General features: G+C 37.9%; 1 pseudogene; it reads left to right on the top strand.

Moving 5' to 3' along the window:
* The first annotated feature begins 157 nt into the window (after window positions 1-157).
* LOC145043168 (aldehyde oxidase GLOX1 pseudogene) lies at window positions 158-1,990 on the top strand (annotated as a pseudogene).
* Window positions 1,991-13,319: the final 11,329 nt, after the last annotated feature.

Here is a 13,319-nt window from a genome sequence, read left to right as displayed (position 1 = left end):
CAATATATTATAAAGAAAAAAATAATAAAGTTGTTTGGATTATACAAAAGATAATATGGTAAAGAGTTGAACTTAACTTCAGCCCCTTACATGTGTGGAGTTTGTGTAACTTTAGCAACCTCAGCTCTTCTATGACTAGTACTTAAAAGGTGACCACCACAACTTCTTGGAAAACAGAAAATCTCGACAGATATATCCGCAACTAAACTCATGGCCATTTATCTCCAACTCCTCTTCTTCGCTCTCCTCCATACTCCACCATGTTCCGCCACTGGTGGATCCTGGTCCATCCTCCTCACAAGCGTCGGCATCTCAGCCATGCACATGCAGCTTCTCCCAAATGATCGTGTTGTTATGTTTGATCGTACGGACTTTGGCACCTCCAGAATCTCTCTTCCTAATGGAAAATGCCGCCACAACTCAACCGACTGCTCAGCCCATTCCGTCGAGTATGATGTTGCATCCAATTCCATACGTCCTCTTATGGTACTCACGGATGTTTGGTGCTCATCTGGAACTTTAATGCCCAACGGAAGACTTACACAGACCGGAGGCTGGGGTGATGGTTCTCAGGTTGTCCGAATTTATAGATCATGTGATACATGCGATTGGCAAGAGATACAAAATGGATTGAATCAACCCCGATGGTATGCAACCAATCAAATACTGCCCGACAGTCGCCAAATTATTATTGGTGGTCGTCAGACGTTTAACTATGAGTTCTATCCTAAGACGTCGGCGACAGAGACCTCTTACAGTTTACCGTTTTTGGTTCAAACGAGTGACCTTAACATTGAAAATAATCTGTACCCATTTGTATTTCTCATTCCTGATGGTAATTTGTTCATTTTTGCAAACAATCGTGCGATTTTATTCGACTATTCAAGGAACAAAGTGGTCAGGAATTACCCAACAATGCCAGATGGTCAACCAAGGAATTACCCAAGCACGGGTTCTGCGGTTTTATTACCTTTGCAGATAAATAAAGGAACAGTGAATACCGTTGAAGTATTAGTTTGTGGGGGCGCACCCAAAGGAGCATTCATTAATGCATTAAACGCAAGATTTGATAGAGCCTTGGATACATGTGGTCGGCTTAAAATATCAGACCAAAATCCCGAATGGCTCATGGAAACCATGCCTTTAGCTCGAGTATTAGGTGACATGTTGTTGCTACCAAATGGACATGTATTGAACATTAATGGTGCGTCTGAAGGGTCTGCAGGATGGGAGCTTGGAAGAAACCCAGTTCTGAACCCAGTAGTTTACCTACCGGAGAACCCAATTGGGTCTAGATTTCAAGTGCAAAATCCAAGCAACAAACCTCGAATGTACCATTCGACAGCGGTTTTGCTAAGAGATGGTAGGGTTCTTGTCGGTGGAAGTAATCCTCATGATAAATATGCATTCACGGACGTACTTTACCCAACTGAATTGAGCTTGGAGGCATTTGCGCCCTCTTATCTGGATCCAAGCTCATCCATATTACGTCCTAATATTATCTCGCACAAACCCAAAGCTAAGATGCACTATGGTGAACAAATTATCATTAGGTTTACCATAACAGGCGATGTCAATCTTAGTTTGATCTCAGTGACAATGATAGCACCTTCATTTAACACGCACTCTTTTTCTATGAATCAAAGGTTGTTGGTGCTTGACGGTGGCAACTCCACCAAGGCTGTCTTTGGACGGTCTTACTATACGGTTGAAGTAACAGCGCCTCCATCCGGTAACATTGCTCCTGCTGGTGATTATCTTCTATTTGTGGTTCATAATGAAGTACCGAGTCCAGGCATTTGGGTCCGAATTCAGTGATTAAAAAGCAGTCCGCAGCACGATTAATGTGGACTTTATAGCAGTCATATATGGTTTTTATTGTACTCTTATTTATAAAGTGTAGATATGATATATATGATTTCGTTTGTAATTGTAAGTTAAAGAATATATGTGATCGATCAAAGATTGTTTGGGTGTTATTTAAAAAAAAAACTTGCATAATGTTTGAAAAATTGAAACTTAAATAAAAATCTGCATTTTGTTATTTTGGTGGTTTCACTTTGTAGTGATTTTTATATAAGACAATTGGGTATGTTATGCTCTTGGATAGGGGCGGCTCAAGTGTTTACCAAACTTAGCAAGGCTTTAGGACCCCTAGTTCTATTAGACCCTCAATTAAATCGTATTTAGTAATTCTAGTCCAAAGACTCTCGATTATTCCATTCTACGCACGCCCGAGGGAAGCGATGATTCAATTTCCAAAAAATGCAATCGTCTAATATGTTCTAGTGTTCTTATAATCTTCTTCCTTCTCGGTTTATCCTCCTATCCTTTGATCTCTATTTGACTAGAAAGTGAAACGCAGAAACGTAGCAGCTTTCTCTATTCTTTTTCTTCATTATGTTTTCCATTATGATAGTCTCATTCAGTGATTGTGATTCTCCATTGACCATTGTTCAAGGGCGTCAAGAGGACAAGACCTCAACTGATGATGAACTGAGACGTAGAAACAATATATGATTCTCCATTTGAGTTTTCATGTTTTCCAATTTCCGTTATCTAATCACTAATTTAATTTTAAAAAATTTTGAGTTGATGACTTTTTAGAAGTGAAAGATTAAGCAATTGTTGTATCTATCATTTATATACTTTTTGGAAGTGAAAGATGAAGCAATTGTTGTATCTATCAATTATATACAACTGTTATAATTAATCAAGTGTTAAACCAATGGATAATAATTAGTCGATATCGCCTGAAGAATTGGGAAAGATTGGTGATAGTGAAATTAAATTAAAAAGTAAGTGGGATTAAAGTGATTCATTGATTAGGAATTATGTTATGTCTATTTATCCCTCTTATGTGTTAGAAAATGGGATAATAATCGTTAGAAATTGGGGTGTAGTAAGGCTTGGAATTCTGAGAATCGTGTAAAACACTTTCAGATTAAAGCATTTGGGTGGTACTTTCAATATTCTTTAATCGGATAAGACTCAGAAAGACAAGAATTTAGAATGCTTTGATGATAGTTTCGTTTGTACCAGAAAAATGAGACCAAAACTGAATTTATGATCATTGTCTGAAAACTGTCATATGAAAGTTTCAAACTATCATAAACTATAAAACCGAAATAAAACGGAAGTTTAGATAAGGTTCAAACAATGGTCAATTCTCTTAAAATACGATTTTCTGATGCATTTTTTTATATAGCAACATACTCTATATAAAAAATTTCCGCGCTGACCTGGCAACTCGACCCTAACTAGGGGCTTTGCCCCTTGGATCTCGCCAGGGGATGCCGCCCCTTGGACCCCGCTCCCAGGGGCGCTGCCCCCGGACCCCTGTTCGTTTAGGGGCTTCGCCCCTAAAAGACAGTGTACTTTGAAAACTTGATCAAACTTAAACAAGTATGCACTCCACACCTTCCTTACTTGTTTAATATTTATCAAGATCACCTTTGGTCAACAAAGTAATCCCATTACACTTAAATAATATTGATGATAACAAATCACCAACAAACCTCTCCCATTTAAGTGTAATCTTGATTAACTTAAAATGAAACATAACACCAACAAACTGATGCATAAATGAAATATCGTGACGATTGAATTTCACCTTAGTATATTATACAATCCAAATATACGAATATCAGGGTGTTACTAAGGATTAAACCCTTTCTATCCATAGTGAATACATGAAGATAATACACACAACATTTTACATTCTCATAAGTTCTAACTTGATACTATATTTTACTATCTTGTGTCCATCCTTCAATAAGCATATCAAAGCCAAGTCCCAACTTCTTGAAGCAGCTAAACTTCATGCTTATATAGGTAGTTCTTTTGTTCTTGCACCTGCAAATGCAATTTTTCAAAAGAACTATTAAGAATATAAATTCAACCTCCTTTACTTGCAGTACTGAACACATACCTTGGGATGATGATAATAATGTGTTCCAATCTTCAAATATCAAGCTTTCCACATTGAATTCAACATCTAATATCACATTAGATAGGAATTGGGTATCTCAATATAAAAGATTTTAAGTGGACTTTAAACCCATCCCTATAGCCGCCTTTTGCACAAGATCTCTTGCTGGCCCTTTGGTTAGATGATCGGCTAAATTCAACTGAGTTCTTACTAACTCCACAAATATCACACCAGTCATGATGAGCACACGAATCATGCTATGTCTAACACCTAAATGTCTAGACTTTCAGTTGTATACTTGACTATAAGCCTTAGCCAAGGTTGCAGCACTATCACATCTTATAGAAATGGTAGATATCGGTTTGGGCCATAATGGGATTTCATAAATCAAATTCCTTAGCCACTCAGCTTCTTTACTAGCAACAGACAAAGCAACAAACTCAGAATCCATTGTTGAGTTAGTAATACAAGTCTGTTTCTTAGATGCCCAAGAAATGGCACCTCCTCTAGGAAGAAACACCCAACCACTAGTAGAGGAGTGATCCTCTAAGTTGTTAATCCATATGGCATCTGAATAACCTTCCAAAATAGAAGGATATCCACTATAAGTTAAACCATAATTCATGGTCCCTTTTAAGTACTCGAATCCTCTACTCACGGCTTGCCAATGATGTGAACTAGGATTACTAGTATATCTACTATGCCTTCCCACAGCATATGATATATCAGGCCTAGTACTAATCATGGCATACATTAGACAGCCAATAGCCCTTGAGTATTCTAGTTGAGACACTAGAGATCCTTTATTAGGTAGAAGCTTAAGACTAGGATCTATAGGAGTGCTAACAGGAGAAAAATTCTCAAAGTTAAGCTTTTTCAATATCTTCTCAATATAATGAGATTGAGAAATTGAAATCCCATTATTTCCTTTTCGAATTCTTATACCAAGAATTACTTCAGCCTCCCCCATGTCTTTCATATCAAAACTAGATGATAAGAATTTCTTGGTTTTATCGACTTATTCTAAATCAGTACCAAAACTCAACACATCATCTACATATAAGCAAATCATGACTCCTTTACCAGAAGTATCAAATTTGCTATATACACACTTGTCAGCTTGGTTTAATGCAAAACCATTAGATAAAACAACATCATCAAACTTTTGATGCCATTGTTTTGGTGTTTGTTTCAAACCATATAATGATTTCTTCAACTTGCACACTTTGTGTTCATTTCCAGGCATCACAAACCCTTCAGGTTGTTTCATGTATATTTCCTCATCCAAGTCACCATTCAAAAATGCATTTTTCACATTCATTTGGTAAATCACAAGATTATGTATAGCTGCAAGAGCTAATAATAATCTAATAGTAGAAATTCTGGCAACAGGAGCATAAGTATCAAAGAAGTCACCACCTTCATTTTTCTTTTGAGGATCCATTTACATCCAGATGCCTTGCAACCAAGAGGTAAATTAGTCAATACCCAAGTATTGTTATGCATGATAGAATCAATCTCATCATGAATTGCCTCTTTCCATAAATGAACATCGCTAGAAGCCATAGCTTTAACAAAAGTCTTTGGATCCTCTTCAATATTAAAACAATATTGATGTTGAGAAATAGTTTCATTCCTTGTTCCTTCAACTAAATATAGTTGAAAATCAGATCCAAAAGACTTAGCTTTTCTAGCTCTGGTGCTTTTCCTAGGTTTAGATACGGAACTTGCACCACCATAAACATCTTCAGCTTGAGTAGTACTCTTGCTGGAAGATTGATGAATCATGTCCCTTGGTCTAGGTATAGATGTAAATCTTTCTTCATCAAATATAGCATCTCTTGACTCTATCACTGTGTTTACAGACACAAAGTCATTAGATTCTAAAACATATAATTCATATGCTTTGGAATGCTCAACATATCCAATAAAGATACAATCTATACCTCTCTCACCCAATGTTTTCCTTTTGGGTTCAGTGAGCCTTACAACCGCTCTACAACCCCAAACTTTGAGATAACTCAAATTTGGTACCTTTTTACACCAAAGTTCATAAGGAGTATTCTTACTCCTTTTATTTAGAGTTCTATTCAAGATGTAACATGCAGTTAACATTGCCTCACCCCAAAACCCATCACTTAAACCAAAATATGACAACATAGAATTAACCATTTGTTTCAAAGTCCTATTCTTCCTTTCAACTACACCATTTTATTGTGGTGTATATGGAGTTGTGGTTTGATGTATTATTCCAGTTGATTCAAAATAAATTGGATCATAATACTTACCACCTCTATTAGTATGCAATACTTTTATTAATTCATTTTTATGAAGCTCAACTTGTTGTTTATAAATTTTAAATTTACCAAGTGCTTCATCCTTAGAATGTAGCAAATACATATAACAACATATAGATGCATCATGAATAAAAGTAACAACATACTTCTTGTTTCCAAGGGATGGTGTTGCATGGAAATCACATAAATCACTATGTATAAGATCCAACACCTTGCTTTCCTTAACAACATCTTTGAAAGGTTGTCTAGTGATTTTAGTTAGCATGCATGTTTTACATTTTTCATTATTTTACATATCAAAAGAAGAATTAAACTCAGTTTAGACATGTCTTTTAATTTCTTGTAATGAATGTGTCCTAGTCTAGCATGCCATAATTCATATTTATTAAAATTATTGCTAGTACTAGTAGAAGCCATGAAAATAGAATTATCACTAGAAGGATAATTAATATTAAGCCAAATCATTCCATTACATATATAGCCAAATCCCATAAAAGAACCATATCTTGATAAGATATACTTGTCACTTTCTAAAACTTGTTTGTGACCACAATTATTTAATATAATTTCAGACACGAGATTATTACAAATCCCTGAAACATATACAACATTGTTCAAACACAAACATTTACCAGAAGTAAAAGTAAGTAAATCAGATCCTATGCCCTTGATTGGTTTAGTTGCAACATTTCCCATCTTGACAACAGATCCATATTCAATTGGTTGGAAGTCCTGGAACCAATATAGATCTTTGCAAACATGACTTATTGCTCCCGAATCAACCTACCATGCAACTTTATCATCATGCACATAAAATGTTTCAAAAATCACAGAAATATAATTCTAAATATATTTAGAATTTTACACGAAAACATAAATCTGACCTTGATGCTTTTCTGGATCCTTGGATCCACTTGGTCCAGCACCATCCTTATTCACTTTGCAAAGATGGCAATCTTTCTTGAAGTGACTCAGTTTGTTACAATTCCAACAAACCAACTTAGCCTTCTTGTTGGAAGACTTGTCATCCTTTCCTTTAAACTTCCTTTTTCCATTAGATTTCTTTTGATTCTTTGATCCTTCTCCATCCACCATGTTCACAGAAGAGGAACTAACTTGGTTTTTTCCTTTAGGATTATTATCAAGTTCTTGAGTCCTTATGGACTCTTCAATCCTTAAATGGCTTCCAATTTAAGTCAAAGTCAATTCCTCTTTGTTATGTTTCAGATTGTGTTTAAAATCCTTCCATGAAGTGGGCAGTTTATCAATAATCACAGCCACAGAAATGGCTACATCTATTTTTAGATTGTGTTGAGAAAACTCTCTAAGGATCCTTAACATTTCATGGAATTGTTCCATAATACGCTTGGAGTCAACCATCTTGTAACCCATAAAGTTACTGACAAGAAACTTCTTGATAGAAACATCTTCAACCATGTACTTGGATTCAAGAGAATCCCACAGTTCTTTTGCAGATTCCAAATTTTGATAGATATCAAAAAGAGATTCAGTCATACCATTGAGAATATGACCACAAGATATGTAATCATCATTTTCCCACTTTGATCTCCTTCTTGTTGCCTCCAAATGTTCATCTGCAACAGATTCTTGTAAAACTGGCATGGGTGTACTAAGAACATACACCACTTTCAGAGTGATAAGGAGAAAATGCATCTTCTTCTACTATCTACAAAATCTTGCCCTTCAAAATTGTTTAATTTGTCAAACTTGCTTGCCATATCCTTCACAGAATCACCACTTGCCATGATCACAAAATACTTTGGTGTTTGGTAGAAAATGGGATAATAATAGCCTTGGAAATTCTGAGAATTGTGATTTAACTATCAAATCAAAGTATTGGGTGGTACTCCCTAATCTTTGATTGGATAACACTCAGAAGACAAAAGAACAAAGAATGAGATATATGAATTTCGTGAGTACCAGAAAAAAATGACCAAAATTGGTTAAATACCTCCTTTGTCTGAAAACTATCAAAAATATCATAAAACATTTTGGCAACAGTCAAAAAACTATCATAAATTTGGGTTTTCGATAATGATTAATAACAAGCTCAATCCCAGCCAGGGGTTGCCGCCCCTTGGACCCCGCTCCCAGGGGCACTACTGTCGGACTCCCGTTCGTTCAGGGGCTTCGCCCCAAATGACAATCTACTTTTAATCTTGAATAAATTTAAACAAGTGTGCACTCCAAACCATCCTTACTTATTTAATATTTATCAAGATCATTTTTGGTCACACAAAGTAATCCCATTACACTTAAATCACATTAGTGAAACAAATCACCAACATTATGTGGACTATGATTATGGATTTATGGTAGAAATAGTTGAAACTGAGATCTCTTAAATCTGTAATATGTATTACTATATACATATATGAATATAGATACAATAATATTTCAGAAAGAAAAAAGATGATGAATTTATATCTCTATCATCTATAAATTTGTAATCTGTATTAGATCTCTATAAATATTATTTCAATGACTTACAACTTTTTCATGTTTTTCATAAGGAGCAGCTCAAGGGCCCAAATTTGTGGTTCACTTAGAGCCCCCAAACTGGTTTAGTCACCCCTACTTTTGGTCATACAGAGTCTCAACATCAGCAACCTCCACCTCCACCTAGACGGGTGGTATTTTTTCTACCATGTTGTGAAGAGTTACCAATATATATATATATATATATATATATATATATATATATATATATATATATATATATATATATATATATATATATATATATATATATAATAGAGAAGTGGGGGGGAGGGAGGAAGAGGTGGACGATGATCAAGAGAGAGGTAAGTAACTATATTATTAATTTTTTGTAATTTTCATACTCCATTAAAAAATTCAAATCCAACATCTTCCCAAAGATCATCTTCTTCATATTAACGGAGTTACACTATAAAATAGAGGGTGTAAGCATATTTGAGATTTTTTGTGGTACTATTCAAAGATTTTACTTTGCTACTTGGGATAGAATTTTGGTATTTCTTGCCAATTGCTCGAAGACATGACCAACAAAACCAATAGTGTAGCAAATACTTGTAAAGGCACTAAAACGATATGTGAAGGGTTCATATCCTACGTCTGATTCCATACTTCAAATTGAATATTTTATTGCCAAATTGAACCAGAAAAATTGTTACCAAATATTTATTTAAATGAGTTAAAGGGACTTCAATCAAGTATAGAAGCTTTCAATGCAATGCAAAAAAGTTTAATGGGACAACATTTGCTTACCATTACTTCCAGGGTCGTTCTGTAACATCCATAAAGTTCAAGCCAATTTAAAACTTTTTAAATCTATCAAAAACCAATAATTATTACAAATTTTTTTTCAAATGTTTTCATGTCAAAGTATCCTAGAATCAAATCATCAAAATGGAAAGAGGTGCACAATCACGCATTCGCCCTCCCGCGCTCATTAGAAGTACCTGAAACAAAATCAATGACTGTAAGCACGAAGCTTAGTAAGTTCCCCCCAGAATATCAATGCCATACAAATCATAGTTATATCATAGCAACAAATAATGCACAATGAGCCGCCAGCCTGATTGGACCTCCTTGCAGGTCATCAGTCTATCTGGACCGCTCTCCGAGCCATCAGTACGTCTGGACCGCCTCTTAGGGAGTACAGTTTGTCCAGACTACTCGTCGGGCCTACCACCTGACTAGTATCCCCTAACCAGGCCTGTAGTCTATACGGTCCGCACTGGGTATGTTGGCCTAGAGCACAAAGCACAAAGCATCATCCTATATATACCAAGATACCGACCTAACCAGTCACTGACATAACATCATCCTATATACCAGGATACCGACCTACCAGGTCACTAAGCATATCACCATCCTAACTACCAGGATGTAAATCTATAAGAAATCATGCAATAAACCCAGATACAAATCCGAAAAGGGGTCGAAATTGGTGCATTCAACCCTGTTAGTATAGTGAGGACAACTCACCTCAAAAGTAGCACGGAATGATAAATGTCAAACACCCCAAATGCAGCTCCAAACTCAATCACCTACATCCACCAATGATCCATTTCCATAAATTCGAAAACTACTAAAATACCCCCATAAGTCAAACTGGTCAACCCTTGGTCAAAGTCAAAGTCAACGGTCAAGGTCAACAGTCCATGTTGACTAAACTCGTCGAGTGTAACCTAAAGAATGTTCGAGTTCCATGCAACATCCAGGTAGTCGGGAAAAACCATATCTACTCGTCGAGTCTTCTTACTAACTCGTCGAGTTCATAAATAAACCAGAAAATGGGGAAACCCATCTCGACTCGCCATGTTATCTTATCCAACTCGTCGAGTTCATGCAGTCTACTTCTTATCCAGATGATTTCAAGCTACTCCAAAGCTCCAAATTGTAGATCTAGCCTCCTAGGGCATAGTTCCCACGTAAAGTTACAAACTTTACGTGCATGCAAGGTCTTAAAGGCCAAAACCAATCTAAGGAAGAAGTTCTAGGTAAGAAAAGGCCATAACTTGCTAAAGGCTAGAACTTTATGACTATAAAGGATTAGAGGACTCAAGATCTGAAGTTACAACTTCAAATCATGCACAATACCCGAAATAGCCCACAACCAATTAGAAAATCGCCCTAAACCTTTGCACGAAGAGATCTCGCTAGAGAAAAGTCAAGGTAACGACTTGCTACGTTCAAGATGATGCCAAGATGAAGTAGAAACAGATCCACCAGCTTCTCCTTGCTCCAAGCTCCTTAGACTTCAAGATTTCTTCACAAAATCCACCTTCCAAGCTTCTTAACATACAAAAATGGAGAGTAAGCGTGATTAGGGTATTTTGAGATCAAAAGGTACTGTAAGGGAGTTAGTGGGAGGCTAAGACCCTTTAAATAGGGAGTAAAACCCTGAAAATTAGGGTTTCATTTTCCAACTGCTACTCGTCGAGTTGGGGTCCTCCAACTTGTCGAGTAGACCCCTTAAATTCATGCAGCCTGAATCGTTTATACATGACGAGTTGGGGCATCCAACTCGTCGAGTAAGTCTAACAACATGACTATAAGCTTTAAAATTGTATATCTAGGAGTTGGGATGTTACAACTCTCCCCCACTTGAACTAGACTTCGTCCTTGAAGTCTGTTGCGGTAAATAAGTTGGGGTAATCCTCCCGCATCTCTGTCTCTGGCTCCCAAGTCCACTCGGATCACCTCCGGTGTTGTTACTATACCTTTACCAAAGGTACCTCCTTATTATGTAGAATCTTCACTTTCTACTCAAGAATAGCCACTGGCCTCTCCACATAATTTAGGCGCTCGTCGACCTATATATCGTCCAATGATACCACTGCCTCCTCATTTAATATGCACTTTCGAAACTGTGACACATGAAAAGTGTTGTGATCCTGACTAAGCTCCTCTAGGAGATCCAGTCTATATGCCACCTTGCTAACCCTGTAAATGATCCTAAATGACCCAATGTATTGGGGTCCCAATTTTCCCCTCTTCCTGAAGCGAATCACACCCTTCCAGGGTGAAACCTTCAGTAATACCATGTCTCCCACTTGGAACTCCAGCTCAGATCGGCGCCTGTCGGTGTAACTCTTTTGCCGACTCTAAGCGATCTACAACCGCTGTCTAATCTGATGAATCCTCTAGGTAGTCTATAGAACTACCTATGTCCATCCTATCACCTTGTGACCAATCTCACACCAACAGATTGGGGTGCGGCATCTCCGTCCATACAACAACTCATATGGTGAGGTAACAATACTAGAATGAAAATTGTTGTTGTAGGAGAACTCTGCAAGGGATAGGTAGGAGTCCCAGCTCCCACCAAAGTCAATAATGTAGGCTCTCATCGTATCCTCGAGAGTCTGTATGGTCCACTCACTCTGGTTGTCTGTAGATGATAGGTTGTACTGAAGTGCATCTGCATGCCCAGTTCCTTGTGGAACTTCTACCAGAAACGGGAGGTGAACTGAATATCGTGGTCTGAGACAATAGAGACCGGCACCCCATGGCAAGCAATGATCTCGCAGATATACAAGTCGGCCAGCTTCTCGGACGATGAACTCTCCCGTATCGCTAAAAAGTGGGCACTCTTGGTCAATCGATCCACGATGACCCAAATAGCGTCAAAGACCTTCGCTGTCCTCGGCAGCTTGGTGATAAAATTCATCGTGATTTGTTCCCACTTCCACATGGGAATCTCCAGGGGATGCAGCCTCTGATGCTCGGCATTGACCATCCAACCGGTCAAGCACCTCTCAATGTACCATGCAATCTCCCTATCCATGTGTGATCACCAGTAACTCAATCGCAAATATCGGTACATTTTGGTGCCCCGGGTGAATACAGAAGCAAGACTATTGAACCTCCTCCATAACCATCTGTTTGACCCCACTCGACATCAGAACCCAAACCCGACCACAACAGGTCAATAATCCCCTGCTATCCTGCAAAAACTGAGTGTTCTTACCCCTAAGCTTCTCAAGCTTCCGATGCTCGTGTCGCATACTCTCAACCTGAGCTTCCCTGATCAAGCTCACAAGTGGAGAATCTATTGATATCCTCATACATGTCACCAGAGTAGAAGATCCATCTGAATTGTGGCTCAGAGCGTTCATGACCACATTTTCTTTACCTGGGTGGTAAAGGATCTCACAATCATAGTCCTTGACTATATTCAGCCACCTGCGCTATCTCATGTTCAGGTTTGGCTGATACATGATGTGTCTCAAACTCGTGTGGTCTTTGTATATGGTACAGCAGACCCCATAGAGGTAATGTCTCCAAATCTTTAGAGCGATTACCACCACTCCCAACTCCAGATCATGAATAGGGTATCTCGTCTCGTGCACTTTTAACTGTCGCAACACGTAAGCTATCACCCGTCCTCTCTGCATGAGGACAGCTCCCAGTCTGTGATAGATGCATCACCGAACACTACAAAATCCTCAACTCCCTTTGGGAGAGTCAAGACTAGAGCCTCGCAAAGTTGTTGTCTGAGGGTCTCGAATTCCCTATGCTGCTCAGGACCCCACCAGAAATCCACCCCCTTCCTTGTTAGACGAGTGAGGGGTACTGCA

Source organism: Lactuca saligna, chromosome 4 (genome assembly GCF_052625555.1).
Source record: "Lactuca saligna cultivar CGN05327 chromosome 4, ASM5262555v1, whole genome shotgun sequence".
In the NCBI taxonomy this organism is placed as follows: domain Eukaryota; kingdom Viridiplantae; phylum Streptophyta; class Magnoliopsida; order Asterales; family Asteraceae; genus Lactuca; species Lactuca saligna.
Note: the sequence above shows the minus strand (reverse complement) of the source record. Positions and strands in the feature narration are given on the sequence as shown.